General features: G+C 46.1%; 3 long non-coding RNA genes across 3 annotated transcripts in view; 1 reads left to right on the forward strand and 2 right to left on the reverse strand.

Moving 5' to 3' along the window:
• Positions 1 to 6086, forward strand: part of LOC120881420 — a 23507-nt gene extending 17421 nt beyond the window's left edge. Inside the window, exon 3 of the long non-coding RNA XR_005725303.1 lies at positions 4537 to 6086. This is a non-coding gene — a long non-coding RNA (uncharacterized LOC120881420). The remainder of the gene's footprint in view (positions 1 to 4536) is intronic.
• LOC120881421 overlaps positions 4175 to 24155 on the reverse strand; it is a 25193-nt gene continuing 5212 nt past the window's right edge. The window contains exon 2 of the long non-coding RNA XR_005725304.1: positions 4175 to 4636. This is a non-coding gene — a long non-coding RNA (uncharacterized LOC120881421). The remainder of the gene's footprint in view (positions 4637 to 24155) is intronic.
• Positions 10828 to 20192, reverse strand: LOC120881419. The gene is made up of 3 exons (XR_005725301.1): positions 19986 to 20192; positions 17031 to 17139; positions 10828 to 15213 (listed from the first exon to the last, which is right to left on the reverse strand). It is a non-coding gene; the product is annotated as an uncharacterized LOC120881419 (long non-coding RNA).

Consider the following 24155-nt stretch of genomic DNA (forward strand, 5'->3'; position numbering starts at 1 on the left):
CATCACACCACAGTAACTCTACGTCACTGTTGACCCCTGACCAGTGCCACCGGGCCAACATCCTTTGTGTCCCTCTGTGACCCATGAGAATGGGGCTCTCCAGCCACTGGCCAGGTGTGACTCGATCTGTGTGCCCACACTCAGGATGTTTCCCAAAGTCTTAGGCAGCTGTAGGTGCTAAAGACACTGCTGCAGGTCCAGTGCTGGGTGCCTGCATGGGGTCTTCGCTCTTTTGTGATGAGGACAGACTGAAAGGACCCCACGGAGACCAGGCCCCGTAGACTAGAGCGACAGACTTTAGGAGTGCCCCTCTGAAGTGGCCACGCTGTTGAGACATCTCTCTATGGCCAGGTTGGACAGGGCTTGGTGTTTCTTTTTTTCCTCAGTAAAGGGCTAAGAGAGACATCTTAGGGTGAGGGAAGGGGAAGGGCAGGTGGCCATCTCTGGAGCAGTGCTGCCATCAACAGGACAAGGGATCTGCCAAATACACGAACCCTGTACTGTCCCTTCCTGGAGAGGACTGATAAGGGATTGAAGGGCAAGGGACAGTGGTCCCTGGGAAGTGCAAAGCTCTGTTAGGGAGGTGCAAGAAGCAGGCCCCAGGGCTGGGTGGAGCCGTGAAAGCTCCAGGGACTCCACCAGGACAAGGACACAGCCAGGGTGCCTGCCCTGTGGGGTACAGGAAGTGGAGTCTCCATGGACCCTGGTGGCCACCATGTCTGGGCGGGACCAGAGGAAGCTGCTCTGAAGGAACCCAGTGCGGGGCTGCAGACTTTGGCCCACAGGCCCCTTTCCCCCGGGAGCCAGAGCAGGATGGGCCTGAGTGGGCCCAGAGCCCCAGAAGCCTCTGTCTGGGCCGCTATGTGGCCCAGGCAGAGACCATCCTGGACAACTGGAGTTCCGCTGCCATCAGGGGCGGAGGCAGGCCTAGTGACCTTCTGTCCAGTGCAGATGACATGTGGATCCTGGCTACCCAGTGCCAAAGGAACCCGAGGCCTAAGGATAGCTCCTAGTCAACCTCCAAAGGAAACAGTACTCGCCGGACACAGGAGGCACCGCAGAAGGCGCCCTTGTCCTAAGCCGAAGAATCTCATTGGCAGGTGCAATGTCATCTTCCAGGGTGTCCAGGATTCTGGCTCTGGCCAGTCTTGTCCCCAGGTCTCCCAGAGCCACGTCCCAGAGAGCAGAGAAGAGTCCAGCCAAGTGGATCCCCGGGCCATGTCTTTGCAGGCTTCAGCTTTCTCCTCAAAAGGCCCTGAGCCTCAGTTTAGTGACGAGAGGAGGGCAGGCCCTACCTTCCATTCAGCCCTGGCTGTCCAGGTCTCAACCCTGTGCTTGCACCCGCAGCCCAGGCAGGACATCAAGAAGAAGAGGTCTGAAGAAGCTGCCTGAAGCTCACCTCTATTGGACTGAGAGAAACGCCTCCTGCTTCCCTCTCTTTCAAGACCACCACTCTTCTAGCTTGTCTGCCAAGGCCAGGAGCCTGGTGCATCCTGCCGGGCACAGGGCTCTGCCTTCTAGTCCCCAGCTGACCCAAAGTGCCACTTCTGGAGCAAGCTCTGGGGCAGCTCATGCCTGCCCTTTACTTGGTTCTAGCCTGTCTGAGGGGTGAGGGGTGGGGTGTTTTTGTGGTAAGGGACAGGGCTGAGGGGGGGTGGCTTCCAACTGGAAGGAAATTTCCATGCAGGAACACTACCTCTTCCAAACATACCCCCTCGCTTTCACCCCTCCTCGAAGGGTGCTGAATCCCACCCCATGCCCCTTCTTTCACACTACTAAGTTGCCTGAAATGTTGTCAGGGTAGGTTATGTGGGCAGAGCCTCCCTTAGGACTGGGCCCTGATCAACCTATGGGGTCTGATGGTTCAGCTGGCACAGGTGGTCTCCTTGTGCCCCTGTGCCCAGGACCAATGTCTGCACATGCAGAACACGGAGCCCCTCGTGAAAAATCACAGCAGTCCTCCCCAAGAAGAGGACCTGGGTCCTCCATGGTGGGGCAGTGGGGCAGTGAGGAATAGGGGCTCCTTGGTTTCACAGTTCCATTCGTGAAATAGAACGCCAAGGAAAACAGACCTGGATCCCTTCACTGGCTGAGGACGGTTTCGCCCAACTCAGCTTCAGCATACCGCTCTGGGGCCAGTTTCATCCCACCATGAGTGGGTCCGAATACTCTGTGTCATAAGGCAGAGGAAGGACTTAACAGGATCTTGTGGGGCATGGGACCCAGACTCTTTGGCACAAGCAAATGTATATAGGGCGGCCACCTCTTCCCCTTTTGGCCTTTTCCATGGTGGCCAGGCACAGTGCCTCTGCCTGGCCAACAGTTCCTGGGTCGCCAGTGGCCCTGAGACTCAGGGACCCCACTGGTGTACCTCCCTCCTGCAGGATCAAGGATCCCCTGGCCACAGGCCCTGGGCTGGAGCTTCAGCGCCTTGTTCCTGAATATGGCAGCTGCTGAGGTCAAGTCCCCAATGGTCTGGCAGCCATGGGCTCCTCCATGGGAGAGCCAGGCCCCAGAACACCACTGCCTGTTGCTTCCACACCTGCTCTGGAGGGGTGCCTGGCGGCCAAGTTCGCCCAGAATCCTCTGAGCGCTCCAGACACCCCGTTGCTCCCCTCACAGGCCTTCCCCAGCAGGATCCACAGCCAGGGCCTGGAGGCCAGGCTTAAAAATCTTCCACATGATGGTGTTGCAGAAACCAGTACTCAAAAAACCAAGCACTACACTTGCAGAGTTGGAGAACTCAGGTTTATTATGCCAGTGGGCCCAGAGGAGTTAACATTCCAAGCTCTGAGCCCCGAACAAAGGGGTTACAGAGTTCTTATACATGGACAGGCATGATTAAGTGGGTTTGTGGGTTTGCAGGGGCTGGGCAATTGCAAACAGCAGGACAAGGGTGAGTGAGATAAGCTTCAGTTCCTAGTACTGTGAGTCCCCACTTTCTGAGACATATGTGATCCAGACTTTGCAAGAAGCAAGCTGAGTTACAGAGGCAGGAATAGGAGGTTATGTAAAATTTTAACCTTTCCTCTTCAATGGCACTGTTGCTGCAGAAATGCCACCCACCCTCTGGAGCATGGCCTCTCCCTCTGTACTTTGCAGGTGAAAAAAAGGCCCATGGAGGCCCAAGAGTCTTCCAAGTGGTCCACAGGAATTTTGTGAAAAGAGGTGTCTCCTTTGGGGGCTACTCCTTGAGAGTAAGAACATAGCTAAAGGGGAAAGGGGAAAGTACAGGCCGCACTGACTCCACCTTGAGAAGGAAACTCCCTCTTGCATTCTCGGTGAACTCTGGACTATATACCTGGTAGCCATGGAGACAACATAGGTGCAGCCAAACAGGCCTCCCAAACTGATAAACACCAGATTCCATACCAAGATTTCTTGTCACCAGAAATAATGTAATAAGCCCCTATGTAGTCAGTCACCTTTGTAATCTTTATGGCACTCATTGATGTAGGCTACAATATATAACCAGCTGACCCTTCTGATTATGAATCATGACTGTAACTTGATTGTATCTCCCTTTGACATTTTCCAGAGTAGGATTGAGGAATTTGGGGATGTGGGCTTGTGCACATACACTTAGGGTATATAAGGTTTTCACAAAAATTGGTCGGGGTCCCTGGCTAAAGAGGAAACTCTGCCTCAGATCTGCCGTTGTGATAAACTGCACTCTGCTATCCACGTTGTCCTTCTGAATGACTGCTTCCTGGAGCGTTTGGCTACAACAAAAGGACATGCAAAGGAAGCCATCCATCTGTGGGTCCATGTCCACAGCACTCTAGGAGATTATGAGTCCACATGGCCTGATCCCCATTTCCTGGAGACTGGGATGTGATGGATTCTGTCACTTTATTATTATTGGTCAGGATTAGGGCCAGAATTCCCTTGGTGAGTTACATAATTAGTGGTTTGTTGAAGACCTATGCTTCTCGGAATGAATCCAGGTTCTAGCCATGCATACAGAGGGTGTGCTCCTGTAATATGGATCCTTTTGGAATATGTGTAGAGATTGGTCCCTACAGAGACTCTTTAGTGGCTCTGTCGTGTTTTCTAACTTGTTTCTAGCTGTGTGACTGAGAGTGCTGAACAAACCCCAAACTGTCATTTGTCCCTTGTACCAGGACATTCATCCCTCATGGGAATCAATAAATTAAAAGTGGGAGAATGTGTATCTGTGGATGCAGGGCTAACAGGTTATTTATTTCAGGAACTTCAGGGCTACTATTTTAGGTAAGCAAAAAGGCTCATTGTGTTAAACCACACCCCTCAAACCCAGCAAAGTACTCTAGCAAATGAGTAAATCACAGTGGGTTACATCACAATGGCTTTACAGTATAAAGTCCAGGCCATCTGTACATTTACTTCTCCTAAGGGTAGGTAGTGTGGCTGGATCTTTCTGTTTTTAATGAAACAAGAAGACTGGTGTGGTGTTATGTTTTAGTTCTTATGTTTTTCATGTTATTCATGTTTTATGAAGGATACTGATCTGCATGAGTGGCAAAGGTATTCAACAGTATTTTCTTTGCTTTTCAGGAACCAGTTTGTTAATAAAATCAAGGCATGTGATCAACAGCTCATACATTATATTGGTGTGGACCCAGAGAGCAAGCACAGACGAAGAGCAGACACTGACCTCACACTTCTGTCATACAGTCCTCAGTTGTGCTTTGATTGTTTCCTCCTTCTGTAGAGTAGGCTCCTCTCTCAAGGCAAGTGTCTCACCCAATTTCCTCGGGTTAGTGTCTGGTTAGTCGTGTTTTCAGATATACTGAGTTGCTATAGTTGTTCATATTAATGATCAGAGGAGTTCTGCCTGTGGGGTTCAGATATCAAACTATTCGTAAGTTCCAACAGTCCTGAACTCAGTTAAAACTCAAAGCCAAGAAAAGGCCAATATTTTACTGGTGCCGATTTCAGACATCTGATAGGTACGGAAAAAGACTCACAGGTGTACTTTGTGTTTTACTCCTTTGCCTTTTATAAAGATGATTTTCTGAAGTGTTTTAATGGTGTTTATACTGGTGCCATGGAGGTGTGTTGTTAATGCTAACACTGAGCAAAGGCAAGGTTACTTCAGTAACCTGAGACCTTAAAGCTATCAAAGTAGCCTTCCTGCATGAAGGGCAAGGATTTCCTAGCCAGAGGCCCTGGGGCAGGAGCTTCAACTCCTTGTTCCTGAATATGGCCACTGTCGAGGCCACACCCCTGAAGGCCTGGCAGCCAGGGGCTCCTTGGTGGGCAAGCAAGGCCCCAGAACACCTCTACCTTTTGCTTCCACACCTACTCTGGTGGGGTGCCAGGCAGCCAGGTTTGCCCAGAATCCTCTGAGTGACCCAAACCCTCCCTTCCTTTCCTCACAGGTCTTCCTCAGTAGGATCCACAGGAAGGGACTGACGCCATGCTCCAAAAGCTTCCGCTTGATGGCACTCTTGTGCCAGAAATGCCAATCACCCTCTGGAGCTGGGCATCTCTCTCCACCCTTTGTGTATCAAAAAAGGCCCATGGTGGCCAAAGAACCTTCCAAACCCTCCAAACTATGTTAGCTCCAGTGGAGTGCTGGGAGAAGAGGTGTGTCCTTTGGGATCTTCTCCTTGGCGGTAATAACATACTGAAAAGGACGTTCAGAGGAGCCCTCCATCTCTGGTTACATGTCCACAGCACTCTAGGATTTTCTGAGTCATGTGGCCAGGCCCTTCTTTCCTGGGAACCAGGATGTGATGTATTCTGTCAACTTTGTTATTATTGGTCAGGGTTAGGGCCAGAAGTACCTTGATGATTCACCTACTAGGGATTGGTTGAAGACCCTTGCCACTTCAAATAAATCCAGGTTCCAGCCATGCACACAGTGTTGCTCCTGTAATAATGGATGCTTTTGGAATATGAGTAAAGATTGGTCCCTAAGGAGCATTCTTACTTAAGTGACTCCATTTAGTTTTGGAACTTGTTTCTAGCTAGGTGACTGAATGAGAGTGCTGAACAAACCCCCAAAAATCACATGTCCCTTGTGCCAGGGCACTCATCCCTCATCAGTTCAGTTCAGTTGCTCAGTCGTGTCCAACTCTTTGTGACCCCATGGATTGCAGCATGCCAGACTTCGCTGTCCATCATCAACTCCTGGAGCCTGCTCAAACTCATGTCCATCACGTTGGTGATGCCATCCAACCATCTCATCCTGTCATCCCCTTTTCCCCCTGCCTTCAAGCTTTCCCAGCATCAGGGTCTTTTCCAGTGAGCCTATTCTTTGCATCAGGTGGCCAAAGTATTGGAGTTCAGCATCAGTCCTTCCAATGAATATTCAGGACTGATTTCCTTTAGGATGGACTGGTTGGATCTCCTTGCTGGTTGTTGGATCTCTCTGCTCCTTGTTGGTCTCCTTGAGAAGACTCTCAAGAGTCTTTTCCAATACCACAGTTCAAAAGCATCAATTATTTGGTGCTCAGCTTTCTTTATAGTGCAACTAAAACATCCATACATGACTACTGGAAAAACCATAGCTTTGACTAGATGGACCTTTGTTGGCAAAGTAATGTTGCTGCTTTTTAATATGCTGTCTAGGTTGGTCATAGCTTTTCTTCCCAGGAGCAAGCATCTTTTAATTTAATTGCTGCAGTCACCATCTGCAGTGATTTTGGAGCCCAAAAAAATAGTCACTGTTTCCATTGTTTCCCCCATCTATCTGCCATGATGTGATGTGACCAGATGCCATGACCTTAGTTTTCTGAATGTTGAGTTTTAAGCCAACTTTTTCACTTTCCTCTTTCACTTTCATCAAGAAGCTCTTTAGTTCTTCTTCTTCACTTTCTGCCATAAGGGTGGTATCATCTGCATATCTGAGGTTACTAATATTTGTCCTGGCAATCTTGACTCCAGCTTGTGCTTCATCCAGCCTGGCATTTCACATGATGTACTCTGCATATAAGTTAAATAAGCAAGGTGACAATATACAGCCTTGACGTACTCCTTTCCTGATTTGGAACCAGTCTGTATTCTATGTACAGTTCTAACTGTTGCTTCTTGATCTACATACAGATTTCTCAGGAGGCAGGTCAGGTGGTCTGGTACTCCCATCTCTTTAAGAATTTTCCACAGTTTGTTGTGATCCACACAGTCAAAGGCTTTGGCGTAGTAAGTAAAGCAAAAGTAGAAGTTTTTTCTGGAACCCTCTTGCTTTTTCGATGATCCAGAAGATGTTGGCAATTTGATCTCTGGTTCCTCTGTCTTTTCTAAATCCAGCTTGAACATTTGGAAGTTCCCAGTAAATTATAACTGGGAGAAAGTTTCTGTATCTGTGGATGCAGGGCTAACAGGTTATTTATTTTAGTAACCTCAAGGCCAGTAACTTAGGTCAACAGAAAGGCTCATCAGTGTTTGTGCACAAGCCTCAGTCCCAACAAAGTACTCTATGAAGTGACTAAATGGTCACAGTGAGTTACATCACAATAGCTTTGCAGTACAAAGTCAAGACTATCTCTGCATTTAGGCTTATTTCTCCTAAGTAGTGTTAAGAGGAAAAGTTAAAATTTTACACAACCTCCTGCTCCTTCTGCTTCTCTAACTCAGCTTGCTCCTTGAAAAGTCTGGATCACTTAGGTCACGTAGTCTCAGAAAGTGGGGACTTACAATACTAGGAACTGGAGCTTCAGCTCCTTGTTCTTGAACATGGCAATTGCCAAGGCCATGCCCCCAGTGGTTTGACAGTCATGGATTCCTTAGTGTGCCATCCTGGGCCCAGGCAGGATGACCTATCCCTTCCACACCTGCTCTGGAGGCGTGTCCCACAGGGAGGTTTGCCCAGAATCCTCTGAGTGTTCTGGTACCTCCTTTTCACCCCTCACAGGCCTTTCCCAGCAGGACCACAGGTAGGGGTGGGAGGCCATGTTCAAAACGCATCCACTTGATGGCACTGTTGCTCCAGAAATGCTACCATTATCTCTAGCATTCTCTCCCTCCACCCTTTTTGGGTCAAAAAAGGCGCTTGGAGGCCCAAGAACCTACCAAGCCCTACAAGAGGGTTGGCTCTACTGAAGTCTTGCCAGAAGAGGTTACTTTTTCAAGTGACTAAATGGTCACAGTGGGTTATATCACAATGGGTTTGCAGTATAAAGTCCAGCCCATCTGTACCTTTAGGCTTATTTCTCCTAAGGATAGGTAGTTGCTGGCTGGATTTTTCTTTTACTGGAACTAGAAGACTGGTGTGTTATTTTATTTCTTGCTTTTCTTGCTGAATTCCTTCTGAGGGAAGTTAATTTGCACCTGTGGCAAATGTATTCAACAGTATTTTCTTTCTTTTTAGGTTCAGTCAGAAAATCAAAGGGCATTATCAACAGCTCATTTAGCCTTGGTGTGGTCCCAAAGTACAAACAGAGATGAAGAGCAGACACTGACTTCACACTTCTGATGGGTATTTAATACAGCCCTCAGTTGTGTTTTGATTCTATTGTCCTTTCTGTACAGTAGGCTCCTCTCTCAAGGCAGGTCTCTCACTGAATTTCCTCTGGTCAGTGGATAGTAGTGTGTTCTGGTACTTCTGCTCATTCCTTTCCAACTCTTTGTGACCCGATGGACTGCAGCCCACCAGGCTTCCCTATCCTTCTCTATCTCTCAGAGCTTGCTCAAACTCCTCCTGTCCATTGTGTTTGTGATGCTATTCAACCATCTCATCCTCTGTTGTCCCCTTCTCCTCCTGCCTTCAATCTTTCAGGTATACTTAAGTTACTATAGTTGTTCATTGTAGTGATGAGAAGAGTTCTGCCTGTGCAATTCACATATCAACCTATTGATAAGTTCCAACACCCTTGAACTCAGTTAAAAACTCAAGCCCAGAAAGGCCATTAGTTTCCTGGATCAAACTTCACACATCTGATAGGTATGCAACAGAACTCCCATGTGTACTTTGTGTTTTACTCCTTTCCCTTTTACAAAGATGAGTTTCAAGTGTTTTAAATGAATTTATACTGGTGCCATGGAAATGCGTTATTAATGCTATTAGTGAGCAAAGGCTTTGACTGTGTGGATCACAATAAACTGTGGACAATTCTGAAAGAGATGGGAATACCAGACCACCTGACCTGCCTCTTGAGAAACCTGTATGCAGGTCAAGAAGCAACACTTAGAAGTGGACATGGAACAACAGACTGGTTCCAAATAGGAAAAGGAGTACATCAAGGCTGTATATTGTCACCCTGCTTATTTAACTTATATGCAGAGTACATCATGAGAAACGCTAGGCTGGAAGAAGCACAAGCTGGAATTAAGATTGCTGGGAGAAATATCAATAACCTCAGATATGCAGATGACACCACCCTTATGGCAGAAAGTGAAGAAGAACTAAAGAGCCTCTTGATAAAAGTGAAAGAAGAGAGTGAAAAAGTTGGCTTAAAGCTCAACATTCAGAAAACTAAGATCATGGCATCTGATCCCATCACTTCATGGCAAATAGATGGGGAAACAGTGGAAACAGTGGCTGACTTTCTTTTTCTGGGCTCCAAAATCACTGCAGATGGTGACTGCAGCCATGAAATTAAAAGACGTGTACTCCTTGGAAGGAAAGTTATGACCAACCTAGACGGCATATTAAAAAGCAGAGACATTACTTTGTCAACAAAGGTCCGTCTAGTTAAAGCTATGGTTTTTCCAGTAGTCATGTATGGATGTGAGAGTTGGACTATAAAGAAAGCTGAATGCTGAATGAAAAATTGATGCTTTTTAACTGTGGTGTTGGAGAAGACTCTTGAGAGTCCCTTAGACTGCAAGGAGATCCAACCAGTCCATCCTAAAGGAGATCAGTCCTGGGTGTTCATTGGAAGGACTGATGTTGAAGCTGAAACTCCAATACTTTGGCCACCTGATGTGAAGAGCTGACTCATTTGAAAAGACCCTGATGCTGATAAAGATTGAGGGCAGGAGGAGAAAGGGACGACAGAGGGTAAGATGGTTGGATGGCATCACCAACTCAATGGAAATGGGTTTAGGTCGACTCCGGCAGTTGGTGATGGACAGGGAGGCCTGGCGTGCTGTGGTTCATGGGGTTGCAAAGAGTCTGACGCAACTGAGTGACTGAACTGAACTGAACTGAGTGAGCAAAGGCAGGGTTACTTCAGTAACCTGAAACCTTTTAAATCTATCAAAATAGCATGATATTTTCACAAACCCTAGAGCTAGCTTCCCTGGTGGCTTAGAGGGTAAAGCATCTGCTTTTAATGCAGGAGACCCGGGTTCGATCCCTGGGTAGGGAAGATCCCCTGGAGAAGGAAATGGCAACCCACTCCAGTACTCTTACCTGGAAAATCCCATGGACGGAGGAGCCTGGTAGGCTACAGTCCATGGGTCACAAAGAGTTGGACACGACTGAGTGACGACACCTTACACCTTAGAGCTAGGAAGGATTTTGAAATGATCTTGTTTATCCCCTGGGTTGCTGAAGGAAAAATCTTCTGTCTTTCTACGCTGGAATCTCTGAAGAACGATATGAAACTTCGCATGTGAAATGTACTGTTATATAGCCCCTTCTAGTTAAGAAACTTCATTTATACCTTATTGAAATCTCTGTTGAGAAGGTTCCAGCAGAAACTCATTTGTAGTTTCTTTATAGGAAGAAAACCAGTTCTGTCAAATGCCTGTTCTGTATTATTATTCTGGTTATAACACAGGGTAGGTTCAGTAATATGAAAGAGGAATAGGTTATTATTTTTAATTGTAATATTAGGTTGGTGCAAAAATATTTGTACTTTTGCATTGTTGAACTTTGCCCTTTATATTGGCATACATTGTTTAATAAATGTGATTATGTTATACATCATTTTAATGTACATTTCTTGCTTTTTTGTGCTAATGACTTATGTTTATTTTATATTTATGTCTATTTATTTTATATTTATTTATTTTAGACTAGGAAAATATTAGACAAAAGTAGAATTCAAGCAATTTTCTTATTTAGGTTCAAAATGGACTTCTCATGTTCAAATATGCTCTGGGAATGAATATTTAGCCACGAATACTTTTTACTTCAGACTCTAAAGACAAATATAGTTAGCAGTGTATATCACTTTTAGAAATAAATGATGCATATATACATAGCTTTCTAAAATGTCTGACTTGAGGTGACATTTGCAAGAAAGGGCAAAAAAGATGGAAATATTATCTATACGTAGCTAGACTTAAGCTGTGTTCAGTATAAGTATTCTGGCTTGTTTGAACCTATTTAGAGAGTGATTAGGTAAAACTGGGACAGGATTCACCAGATCAATGTCCCTTGTAAAAGAGGGAAAAATCCTGGGTTCTATACCCAGAACCCTATAAATTTGACTGGCTAAAGACAGATTATGAGGAGAAAAACAAATAGAAGTTTATTAACATATGTACTGCCCAAGTAAACATGGGAGTGTTCATCAGTAACCCCCACTTCTGGATATATATCTGAAAGAAAAGAAACCATTATCTTGAACAGATACCTGCACTCCCATGTTCATTTGCAGCATTATTTACAATAGCCAAAACACAGAAACAACGTAGGTGTCTACTGTGCGGAGAATGGATAAAGAAAATGTGATATAGGGACTTCCCCAATAGTCCAGTGTTTAGGACTCTGCATTTTCACTGCCAAGGGCCTAGATTCAATCCTTGGTCAGAGAACTAAGATCCCACAAGTTGTGTGCCCCCCTCCAACAAAATAGCAAAGACAATGTGATACACACATACACATACAATGAATTACTCTTCAGTCACAGAAAAGAAGGAATTCTACTACTTGCAGCAACATGGATAAATCTTGAAGGCATTATGCTATGTGAAATAAGTCAGAGACAAATAATATACTTCTTTATATGTGGGATCTGCTAGGGACAGGGGAAGTCGGTGAAAATGGTCATAAAATACAAATTTCTTCTTATAAGAGATGAATAAGTGCTGGAGATTTAATGTACAGCACAGTGAATTTTTTGTACACTTGAAAGTCACTAACAGCAAATCTTAGCTAACTATGTGAGGTGATATTAACTAATCTTATTGTGGTCCACTTTGCAGATGTATGTATAGAGATCATCATAATTATACACCCACACAGTGTTAGACGTCAAAGTTAAATAAGAGTTCCTCTTCCTTTTAAAGGAGAGACACATTTTACAAATGAAAATTTCCCTTGTAAATGGAAATTTCCTTTGTAGAAGGAAAGCTTGTGCTATTTTTGGAGCTTTTCATGTGTTGGGGCCTTTACCTGAAAATATTACAAAGAGGCAGGTTTTGGGGTGGCATACTCTTAACTCCTGTTCAGATGGGTGTCTTCTACCTAGCACCCATATTTTAACTTCTCACCTTCACTCTCGTAACTTTCTATACAAGTGTTTCAGTTAATCATCATAAAGCATATATCATTCAACACTCAGATTTTGGGGAGCATCTCATTCTGGATGCTCAATTAAGGTTGTAAAAAGATTCCAGTTTGTATTTTGTACAATGCAACCTCTTTTCAAGGTTATACAGTTAAGAAATGAACTGTCAGAGTATTTTTTTAAATTTAATACATTTTTAGTAGTTTTAGGTTTACAGAAAAATGAGTGGAAAGTACAGAGAATATGACCGTTTGCCTACTCTGAACTCCAGCTTTCCCTCTTAACAGCTTCTGATAGTGTTACACATTTGTTACAACTCTAGTTTGTAATGAACTCTAGTTTACATTGGGGTTCAATATTTGTGTCACACTTCTATAGGTTTTGACAAATACATAATGATATGTGTCCACCATTATAGTACATTAGATAGACTCTCATTACCCTAAAAAAAAAAAAATCCTGTGTTCCACCTATTCATCTCTCCATCCCTCCGTGGAATCCTTAATAACCACTTATCTTCTAACTGTCCCCAGTTTTTGCCTTTGCTTGAATGTCATACAGTTGGAACCTTATCAGTAAATTTTTTCTTTCCCCCAGGTTGGCTTCTTACACTTAGCAATGTGCATTTAGGATTCCTCCAAGTATGTTTGCAGCTTGATAGCTCCTTTCTTTTATTCCACACTGTATTTGTTCATCTATTCACCGACTCAAGGACATCTTGGTTGCTTACAAGGTTTGGAAATTATGAAAAAAACTATAAACATTTGTGTACATGTTTCTGTGTGATTGCCAAACTTCCAAAGTGTGGGAAATAAAGCCCACTGGCCCAAACCAAAAGAATGGACTTGGAGACACAAGGTGCAGTGGGAAGCAAGGCTTTAGTGAAGGTCTTGCAAGATGGGTCTGGTGGGCAGGCACACCCAGGGCAGTTACAACAAGCAATTTATTTTCTAGCACACAAGTCCCTTTCCCAGTTGCTCATTGGCTGAGTACTATGGGGTAGATAAATAATCTTTCCAGAGGTTGCCTAAGTATATTTCCTTCTTTATGGGCTGGACCTTTCCTAACAACTTATTTCCACTTTTGCTCACATTTATTACTGTCCTTATGTTTTGAATTCACCAACAGAAGGAGCCAGTGTGAAACCCTGAGCATCCCACTTTCCCTTTGTTTGTGTGCTAGTAAATTTTATTTTTTCCTCAAAGATAGCTACCCTTCAAAATAGACCACATTAAGTTTTCATTTATTACATAGAGTGGTTAGAGTATTTTGTATTCCTACTGGCAATGAATGAGTTCATCTTGATTAACAACTTCATTAACATTTGGAGTTGATGTCATTTTTTCCATGAAGTCAGGGGCATATTTCACTTTACTATGACTACCACAAAGAGTCTTCCACCGACACCTCCACAGGGGTACTTTCATAAAAATAACCAGCAACTCTTTGAAATTAAGACTGTCAGAAACCTCGGGAGGTAAAAATGGGTACTTATTGAATATATAGTATATTTAAAAATTTCCTAAAACTATGCAGACATTTATAGTGATGATAATTACAGCATCTCTACACCTATTCCCAAAGGAGTCATGTAACACAAGCACACACTTTGTATGCATGGTTACAAGCTGGATTTATTCCAAGTGGCAAAGGCCTTCAACCAAAGCCTAATTATTATTATCATCAAGGGAATTCTGGCCTGAAACTTGACCAATAACAAACTGACAGAACATATCACATAGTGATCGCCAGAAAACGGAGGATACAGGCTGTGTGGACTCAGAATCTCCTAGATTGCTATGAACATGGACTACAGGTGGACAGGATGCTTTAGATATACACAAAGGTATGACCTTACTGCCAAGGAGAAGCTCCCTAAGGAGGAGACACCTCTTTCTTCAACAATCCACTAGAGCAACGCCCCGTTACAGCACTTAGAAGGCTCTTTGGCACAACGAGAGCCTTTTTTCACCAACATAGGGCAGAGGGAGTGGCCCAGCAGGAGAGGGCAATAGCACTTCTGGGAAAACAGTGCCATGAAGGGGAAACTTTCAGCATGGCATGCAGGCCCTTCCTTTGGATCCTGCCGGGGGAAGGCCTATGACGGGAGGAAGTGAGGGTTTCCAGCACTCCGAATATCCTGAGCGAACCTGGCGGCCTGCCACCTCACCAGAGCAGGTGTGGGAGCAACAGGTAGTGGTGTTCCAGGGCCTGGCTACCCCACCAAGGAGCCCCTCACTGTCAGGCCCTCGGGGGCGTGGCGTCAGGAGCAGCCATGTTCAGGAACAAGGTGCTGAAGCTCCTGCCCCCGGCCACCTGGCCCATCCTGCAAGAAGGCTACTTTTGATAGATTCAGAAGGACTCAGGTCGCTGAACTAACCCTGCCTTTGTTCAGTCTTAGCATTAAGGACGTACCTCCACAGAACCAGTATAAACTGGATTAAAACACTTCGGAAAATCATCTTTCTGAAAGGCAAAGGAGTAAAACACAAAGTACACTGGGGAGTTCTCTTCCACACCCATCAGATGTGTGAAATCGGCTCCAGGAAAATAAGGGCCCTTGCCGGGCTCCAGTTTTAGTTGAATCAAGCAGGGAAAACTTTTCTGATCATTACAATGATACAGCTGTAGTGACTAAGTCTACCTGAACACGCTACTCACCAGACAGTAACCCAAGAAATTTGGTGAGGGACCTGCCTTGAGAGAGGTGCCTACTCTACAGAAGCGGGTAATAGAACCAAAGCACCACTCAGGGCTGTATTATGTACCTACGAGAAGTGTGGAATCAGTGTCTGTTCTTCGTCTATGCCTCAACGCTGGCTCCACACCAAGGCAACGTACGAGCCGTTCATCACACTCTTTTATTATTTTAGCAAGCCGCGACCTGGAAAGGAAAGGAAATACTGTTGAATTCCTTTGCCACAGATGCAGATCAACATCCTTCAGTAAGAATTCAGCTTGAAAAATATAAGAAACAAAACAAAACACACACCAGGCACCTCCTAGTTCCATTAACAGAAAACACACACACACAAAAACCCAGTCAAACCACACTATGTACCCTTAGAAGTCAGCCTAAACGTCCAGATGGTCTGGACTTTATACTGCAAACCCACTGTGATGTAACTCACTGTGACCATTTAGTCGCCTGTACAGTCACTTGCTGGGACTGAGGTTGTGGTTTAACATGCTGATGACCTTTCCTGCTTACCTAAACTACCAGCCCTGAGGTGTGTGAAATGAATAACCTGTTAGCCCTGCCTCCACAGATACACAAACGTTCTCCCACTTACCACCTACTGATTCCCATGTGGGATGAGTGTCCTGGCACAAGGGACACACGACGTATCTAGGGTTTGTTCAGCACTCTCAGTCACCTAGCTAGAAACAAGTTACCAAAGTGGACAGAGCCGCTTAAGTAAGAATGCTCTGTGGGGACCAATCTCTACAACTGTTCCAGAAGGATCCATTATTACAGGAGCGCACACTATGATGCTCGCCTAGAACCTGGATTTATTACAAGTGGCAAGGGTTTTCAACCAAACCCTAATACGTGAATCATTGAGGTAATTCTGGTCCTAATCCAGATCAGTAACAACAAAGTGAGAGAATCCATCACATCCCGGTCCCCCGAGGAAGCAGTGGCCAAGCCACACAGCTCAGAGTCTCAGAGACTGCTGTGGACCTGGACCCAGAGCTGGACGGCTCCTCTGGATGTCCTTTTTCCTAGGGGCTTACTGCCCAGGAGAGCCCCCCAAACAGGGAACACCTCTTCCCCCAACATTCCAGTGGAGCCAACCTAGCTGTGAGGGTTTGGAAGGCTTTTTTGGCTACCGTGGGCCTTTTTCAACATGCAAAGGGTGGAGCGAGAGGCCCAGCTACAGAGGGTGGTTGGCATTTCTGGAGCAACAGTGCCATCAAGCGGAAACCTTTTGAGCATGGCGTGCAGGCTCTTTCTGTGGATCCTGCCAGGGGGAGAGCGGGGGGAAAGCCTGTGACAGGAGGAAGTGAGGGTTTCCAGCACTCTGAAGATCCTGAGTGAACCTGGCAGCCTGCCACCTCACCAGAGCAGGTATGGGAGCAACAGGTTCTGGGGCCTGGCTTCCCCACCAAGGAGCCCCTGGCTGTCAGGCCCTTGGGGGCGTGGTGTCAGCAGTGGCTATGTTCAGGAACAAGGTGCTGAATCTCCTGCCCCAGAGCCTCTTGCCTGGGGATCCTTGCCCTTATGCAGGAAGGCTGGTTTGATAGGTTTAAGAGGTCTCAGGTTACTGAAATAATGCTTCCTTTGCTCAGTCTTGGCATTAAGAACACATCTCCATGGCACCAGTATACACTGGATTAAAACAGTTCAGAAAGTAATATTTGCAGAAGACAAAGGACTAAAACACAAAGTACACCTGGGAGTTCTATTCCATACCTATCAGAGGTGTGAAATTGGCTCCAGTAAAATACTGGTCTTTTTTGGGTTTGAGTTTAAACTGAATTCAAGGTTCTTGGATCAAGGTTGTTGATATTTGCATCCCCCAGGCAGAACTCTTCTGGTCATTATGATGAACAACTGTAGCAACTAAGTATACCTGAATGTGCTAGTACCAGACACTGACCCAAGGAATTTCTGTGAGAGTCGTTCCTTGAGAGAGAAGCCTACTGTATAGAAGTGGGTAGAAGAATCAAAGTACAACTGAGGGCTGTATTGCCTACCTATCAAAATGTAAAGTCAGTGTCTGGCTTCATCTGTCCTTGCACTCTGGGTCCACAACAAGGCAATATCTAAGCTGTTGATCAAGCCCTTTGATTTTCTTACCACGACCTGCAAAGGAAAGAAAATATGTTGAATACCTTTGCCTCAATGCAAATTACCTTCCCTCAGTAAGAATTCAGCATGAAAAATATGAGAAAAAAGACAAAAAACACTTCAGTCTTTTTCTAGTTCCATTAAAAACAAAAAAATCCAGCCAGTCACTACCTATTCTTAAAAGAAATAAGCCTAAACATACAGATGGTCTGGACTTTGCACTGCAAACCATCTGTGATGTAACCTACTGTGACCATTTAGTTATACCATACAGTAATTTGCTGGGACTGAAGCTTGTGGTTTAACACAATGATGAGCCTTTCTGCTTACCTAAACTATTGGCCCTGAGGTTCCTGCAATAAATAACCTGGTAGCCCTGAATCCACAGATATACAAACCTTCTCCCACATTCAACTTTTTGATTACCATGAGGGATGAGTGTCCTGGCACAAAGGAGAAATGACAGTTTGGGGTTTGTTTAGCACTCTCAGTCACCTAGCTAGAAAGAAGTTAGAATGGAGCCACTTAAGTAAAAATGTTGTATAGGGACCAATCTCTATACCTATTCCATAAGGATCCATATTATAGGAACACAGCCTTTGTATGTCTGGCTAGAACCTGGATTTATTCCAAGTACCATAGGTCTTCAACCAGCCACTACTTATGTAAATCATCAAGGTTAATTCTGGCCCTAACCCTGACCAGTAATAACAAAGTGACAGAATACATCACATCCCAGTCACCAGGAAATGGGGATCCGGCCATTTGGACTCAGAATCTCTTAGGATGCTATGGGCATGGACCCAGAGATGGATGGCTTCCTTTGCTTTTCCTTATCTGTACATTCTTACTGCAGAGCAGAAGAGGAGACATCTCTTCCCACAACACTCCAGTGGATGGCTTGGAAGACTCTTGGCCCCCATGGGCCTTTTTTCACTTGCAAAGTGTGGAGGGAGAGGCCAGGCTCCAGAGTGTGGATAGCATTTCTGGGGCAAGAGTGTCATCAAGTGGAAACTTTTTGAGCCTGGCCTCCTAGTCCTTTGGTCAGTCTTACAGGAAATCAGTCCTGAATATTCACTGGAAGGATTGATGCTGAAGCTGAAACTCTAATACTTTGGCCACTTGATTCGAAGAACTGACTCATTGGAAAAGACCCTGATGCTGAGAAATATAAAGGCAGGAGGAGAAGGGGAAAACAGAGGATGCGATAGTTGGATGGCATCACCAGCTCGATGGACATGAGTTTGGGCAGTCTCCAGGAGTTGGTGATGGACAGGGAGGCCTGGTGTGCTACAGTTCATGGGGTCTCAAAGAGCGACTAAAGTGAACTGAACTCCTGGTCCTGCCTCTGGATCCCATTGGGGAAGGCCTGTGATGAGAAGAAGGAAGGGTTTGGAGCCCACAGAGGATTCTGGGAGAACCTGGCCATGGTGCACGCCTCTAGAGCAGGTGTGGAAGGGACAGGCAGTAGAGTTGAGTGTGGGCTTGCAGGCCCACCAAGGATACCAAGGCAGCAGGCCCTCAGGGGTGTGGCCTAGGCAGCTGCTATTTTCAGGAACAAGGAGCTGAAGCTACTGCCCCAGGGCCTCTGGTCAGGGGATCCTCACCTGTCCTGCAGGAGCAAGGTCCCCCAGTGTAGACCTTGGGGTCTCAGGGCTACTGGGGATCCAGGATCTATTGCCCCGGTGCAGGCGCAGTGCCTCGCCACCATGCACAAAACCGTTAACGGGAAGAGGTGGCCACCCTGTTAGGGGTGAACATCCAGCAGACAGGATGTGTAATTTTGCCTGATGACGGCTTGGTCCCAGACCCAGACAAATGCACGAGCACTTTATATCCGGCTTGGAGTTGAGTTTTTGTTTACTTTTGCTACTGCCAAAGAGAGTCTGGGTCCCATGCCCTACAGCATCCTGTGAGGCCCTTCCTGTACCGTATGAGACGGTATCCAGACCCACTCGCGGTGGGAAGAAACTGGCCCCTGAGCGGTATGCTGAGTTGGGTGTCACCATCCGCAACCAGCGAGGGGATCCAGGTCCATGTTCCACCTGTATTACCAGACATTCCCTCACCTCTAGAATTGTCTCAAGTAGCCCCCAAACCTTTTTACCCATGAAATGCTTATAATCCCACTGTAAAAAATGTACAGTCCTTTACATGAAAATCCCTGACCCTTTTATTTCGATTGCCCTCCTTCCCTGGTGGCTCAGTCGGTAAAGAATCTGCCTGCAATGAGGGAGACCCGGTTCGATCCCTGGGTTGGGAGGATCCCCTGGAGAAAGGCATGGCAACCCAGTACAGTATTCTTGCCTGTAGATTCCCATGGACAGAGGAGCCTAGCGGGCACAGTCCATGGGGTCGCAAAGAGTCGGACACAACTGAGCGGCTAAGCACAGCACATTCTTCCACGTGGTTCAATGATACGTGAGAATGGAGCTACATTTTTTTTTTTTTTAGGTCAAAAACTCATGAAAGGAAATGTTACTTCTCTAGGGATGCATTCCGAGATGCCCAGTCCCCGTGGTTAGCACATCAATCTCACTCGATGAAGGGGACTCCAGGGCGGCCACGTAAATGGGGAGGAAGGGAGAAGCAGCTGGCGAGCCTCCCACACTCCTCCGGCCCGCCCCGCCCTCTGCCCACTGGCAACCGCTTCCAGGCCCACCGACCTGGAGGCCCGAGGGGCTCTACTTGGACCCTGTCCCTACTGGCGCGAGGGCACAGAACACACACGGCAATACAATCCCGGTGCCCACGCTCACCCAGCCCAGCCCAAACGCCAAACCACGGCCCGGCCCACGCGGCGCCCCCCTGCCCGTCTCCGCTTCCCCCGGCCGGCCGGGCTGCAGCCAACACTGGCCTACCTTGCATGCAGGGTACAGGCTGCTCAGACGTTAGAAGATGGGGAGGGTCCCTCCGGCCAGAAAGGCTGCCGGTCCCGGCCCCGCGTCGCCCCGCGTTGCCCCAGGGAAAGGACACGAAGGAGGCCGAGGGGACCAACGTGGCTGAGGCCACGCTTCGGCGAGAAACACCCGGTCACCTCAGTTTCGCGCGGGAGCCAGCGAGGCTCGACAGCGGCGGGCCCTTGCCGTAAAGCGTCGCCCGCATTATCTCGTCAATATGACCCCATCCCCCCACCACCACCGTCGTGGGCGTCTCCTCGGAGACGCAACGGAGGTAGAGTGCTGAGGTGGGAGGGGTTGATCCTCGCCCCTCGTCGTGGGCGTCTCCTTGGCGACGCACTGGAGGTGGGGCGCTGAAGAAGGAGGGGTTGGGAATCCGATTCCTAGCTGTTGACCCCGCCCAGGGGAGGGCTGAGACAGCCTCAGTTGGTCCCAGGAGTGCGAGTGCGAGAGGTGAGATTAGGAAGGTGACGGGAAACCTCACGAGAGCCCATTTATCTCCCTTGTAGGGTCCATGCCGCCAGCGACGAAAGTGAAGGAATGGTAAAAACGGAAATTTTACCGTTCGACAGTCGCAAAACTATTTAGAGGAAAAAAGTTTAAGTAAGTACAATATCAAACGATGTTACAAGTTTGTATATTTCATATGCTTGAGGTTATTATTAACTTGAATTATCCCTCCTCAAGTGAGAGGCAGAGTCCCAAGAGGAGACGCTCCTTGTGCCCGGTCACCTCCTGCTCTTTGTCAAGGGCCTGTTAGGGAGCCACTACTTCTTAAGCGCCTTTTCCCGCGGTTACCTCCAGCTTGGTGCGGGGGATGTTATGTGTCTGAGAGTCGCAGCGACAAACAGGTTATTCCTGCCTGACGGGTGCCTTGACTAATTTTTCCTGTGGTGGAAAGTTATATTCTCCTCTAGCGAAATAACTTTCAAATAAAGGAGACATGGGCTTCCCGGTGGCTCAGCGGTATACAATTCGCCTGCAGTGTAGGAGAGGGAGTTCGATCCCTGAGTTGGGAAGATCACTTGGAGAAGGAAGTGGCAACCCACTCCAGCCTCCTTGTCTGAAGAATCCCATGGACAGAGGAGCCTGGCGGGCTACAGTCCACGGTGTTGCACAGAGTCCCACACGACTGAAGCGACTTAAGCAAGGCAGAGGAAACACAACTAGCACAGATAAGAAAAGGAAGGTACCAGATAATGCCTCCACTCAGAGATGACAGATATTAAATTGGGGCTTGTGTCCACCTGGTACCTTGTTCCTTACAGAGGTGTTAATGGAGTTTAGAAAGCGGGAGATTGATACAAATAAAGATTGTCTTTAGAAACAATGGTCTCTTGGAGCTTGAGTAACCTGCAGCATTTTGGTGGCTAAAATGATCAAGACTGTGAAGATGGTCTTATTAGAAGGTTCATTCCATCGACAAATGTAATTCAGGCTTGATTATTCTTTAAGGAAAAACATCTTAACAAATATAGAAGTTTTTCAAGGGAGAACTGAAGTCATCCTTACCCAGATCTATTCCCCAGTGTAATCACCCTTCAAAGAAACAATTGAAGTAAACCCATGAGCTCTGCACCCACTGCAGGGCAGCACAACTGACCTGCTGCCTACCCCTAATGCCTCAGGATTTCCTGCCCCCATTCTGCTCCCCACACAGGACCTGCACAGGCTCAGGGTCCCCAAGACCACCTGCTGTCTGGCTAGTCCAAATCTTAGCTCAGGATCTGACTCTTGGCCCCTTTTGCCCCTATTCCCTGTTTTTTGGGCAGAGGTGGTGGGAATTTCCAGGGCAGAAAGGAGAAGGACAATGAGGACCCTGAGGTGCTTAGTTCTGCCCAGGCAGCTTCCTCCTTGCGTTTCAGGTCAACAAAGGAAATTTCACAAAACCCAGCCACTTTCAACTCCTAAGGAGTGAAGGGAGGGGTTCATGCCCTTCAATTTACCCACCTTGTTGAGAGTGGAAAGGGAAGGAAGTGTCCACGTCCTCTCCAGGTGGAATTACCTGACCAGCCTCTGAGCTCTGGATCTCAGCTGCCCCTCTGGATTCCTCCGTGAGTTTCTTTTCCTTCACTCTAGGTAGAAGTGGCTGTTTCTCCACACGGAGATCCAAGTCAAATTCTTTTTTGCTGTGTCCCTTCCCTGCATGAACACAGATTAAATAACTACTCATTGTGCCTGGAAATCGAGGTCCAAAGAGGCTATGTGGCTTTGCCACCTGGTTCACACACGGGGGTCTCTCATGGTGCAGATCCACTGCTCTCTCCATGCAAATGGCCACTGAGTGCAAGAGAAGATGTTCAACATCAATAATCGTTGGAGAAATCAACATGAAAATCCCAAGAGATACAACTTCACATCTACCAGGGCAGCTCTAATTATTTTTTTCAGGCTTCTTTCATGTTATTATTTTTTCTTTTTTTAGAAAATTAATTTCTTTATTTTATATGGAGGCTAATTACTTTACAATACTGTAGTGGTTTTTACCAAACATCGGCATGAATCAGCCACGGGCGCACATGTGTTCCCCATCCAGAACCCCCCTCCCACCTCCCTCCCCATCTCATCCCTCAGGGTCATCCTAGTGCACCAGCCCTGAGTGCACCCTGTCTCATGCCTCAAACTTGGACCGGTGATCCCCTTCACATATGATAATATAGATGTTTCAACACTACCCTCTCAAATCATCCCACCCTCACCTTCTCCCACAGAGTCCAAAAGACTGTTCTTTACAGCTGTGTCTCTTTTGCTGTCTCACATATAGGGTCATCTTTACCATCTTTCTAAATTCCATATATATGCCTTAGTATACTGTATTGATGTTTTTCTTTCTGACTTACTTCACTCTGTATAATAGGCTCCTGTTTCATCCACCTCATTAGAACTGATTCAAATGCATTCTTTTTAATGGCTGAGTAATATTCTATTGTGTATATTTATCACAATTTCCTTATCTATTCATCTGCTGATGCACATCTAGGTTGCTTCCATGTCCTGGCTATTGTAAACAGTGCTGCAATGAGCATTTGGACACATGTGTCTCTTTCAATTTTGGTTTCCTTGGTGTGGATGCTCAGCAGTGGGATTGCTGGGTCATATGGCAGTTCTATTTCCAGTTTTTAAGGAATCTCCACACTGTTCTCCATAGTGGCTGTACTAGTTTGCATTCCCACTAACAGTGTAAGAGGGTTCCTTTTCTCCTCACCCTCTCCAGCATTTATTGTTTGTAGACTTTTTGATAGCAGCCATTTTGACTGGCTTGAGATGGTACCTCATTGTGGTTTTGATTTGCACTTCTCTGATAGTGATGTTGAGCATCTTTTCATGTGTTTGTTAGCCATCTGTATGTCTTCTTTAGAGAAATGTCTGTTTAGTTCTTCAGCCCATTTTTTGATTGGGTCATTTATTTTTCTGGAACTGAGCTGCAGGAGCTGCTTGTATATTTTTGAGATTAATTCTTTTTCAGTTGCTTCATTTGCTATTATTTTCTCCCATTGTGAAGACTGTCTTTTCACTTTGCTTATAGTTTCCTTCGTTGTGCAAAAGCTTTTAAGTTTAATTAGGTCCCATTTGTTTATTTTTGCTTTTATTTCCATTACTCTGGGAGGTGGACCATAGAGGATCCTGCTGTGATTTATGTCAGAGGGTGTTTTGCTTGTGTTTTCCTCCAAGAGCTTTATGGTTTCTGGTCTTACGTTGAGATCTTTTTTGAGTTTATTTTTGTGTATGGTGTTAGAAACTGTTCTAGTTTCATTCTTTTACAAGTGGTTGACCAGTTTTCCCAGCACCACTTGTTAAAGAGATTGTCTTTTCTCCATTGTATACTCTTGCCTCCTTAGCCAAAGATAAAGTGTCCATAGGTGCATGGATTTATCTTTGGGCTTTCTATTTTGTTCCATTGATCTAGATTTCTGTCTTTGTGCCAGTACCATATTGTCTTGATGACTGTAGCTTTGTAGTATAGTCTGAAGTCAGGCAGGTTGACTCCTCCAGTTCCATTCTTCTTTCTCAAGATTGCTTTGGCTATTCGAGGTTTTTTGTATTTCCATACAAATTGTGAAATTATTTGTTCTAGTTCTGTGAAAAATACCATTGGTAGCTTGATAGGGATTGCATTGAATCTATGGATTG

Source organism: Oryx dammah, unplaced genomic scaffold (assembly GCF_014754425.2).
Source record: "Oryx dammah isolate SB20612 unplaced genomic scaffold, SCBI_Odam_1.1 HiC_scaffold_23, whole genome shotgun sequence".
In the NCBI taxonomy this organism is placed as follows: domain Eukaryota; kingdom Metazoa; phylum Chordata; class Mammalia; order Artiodactyla; family Bovidae; genus Oryx; species Oryx dammah.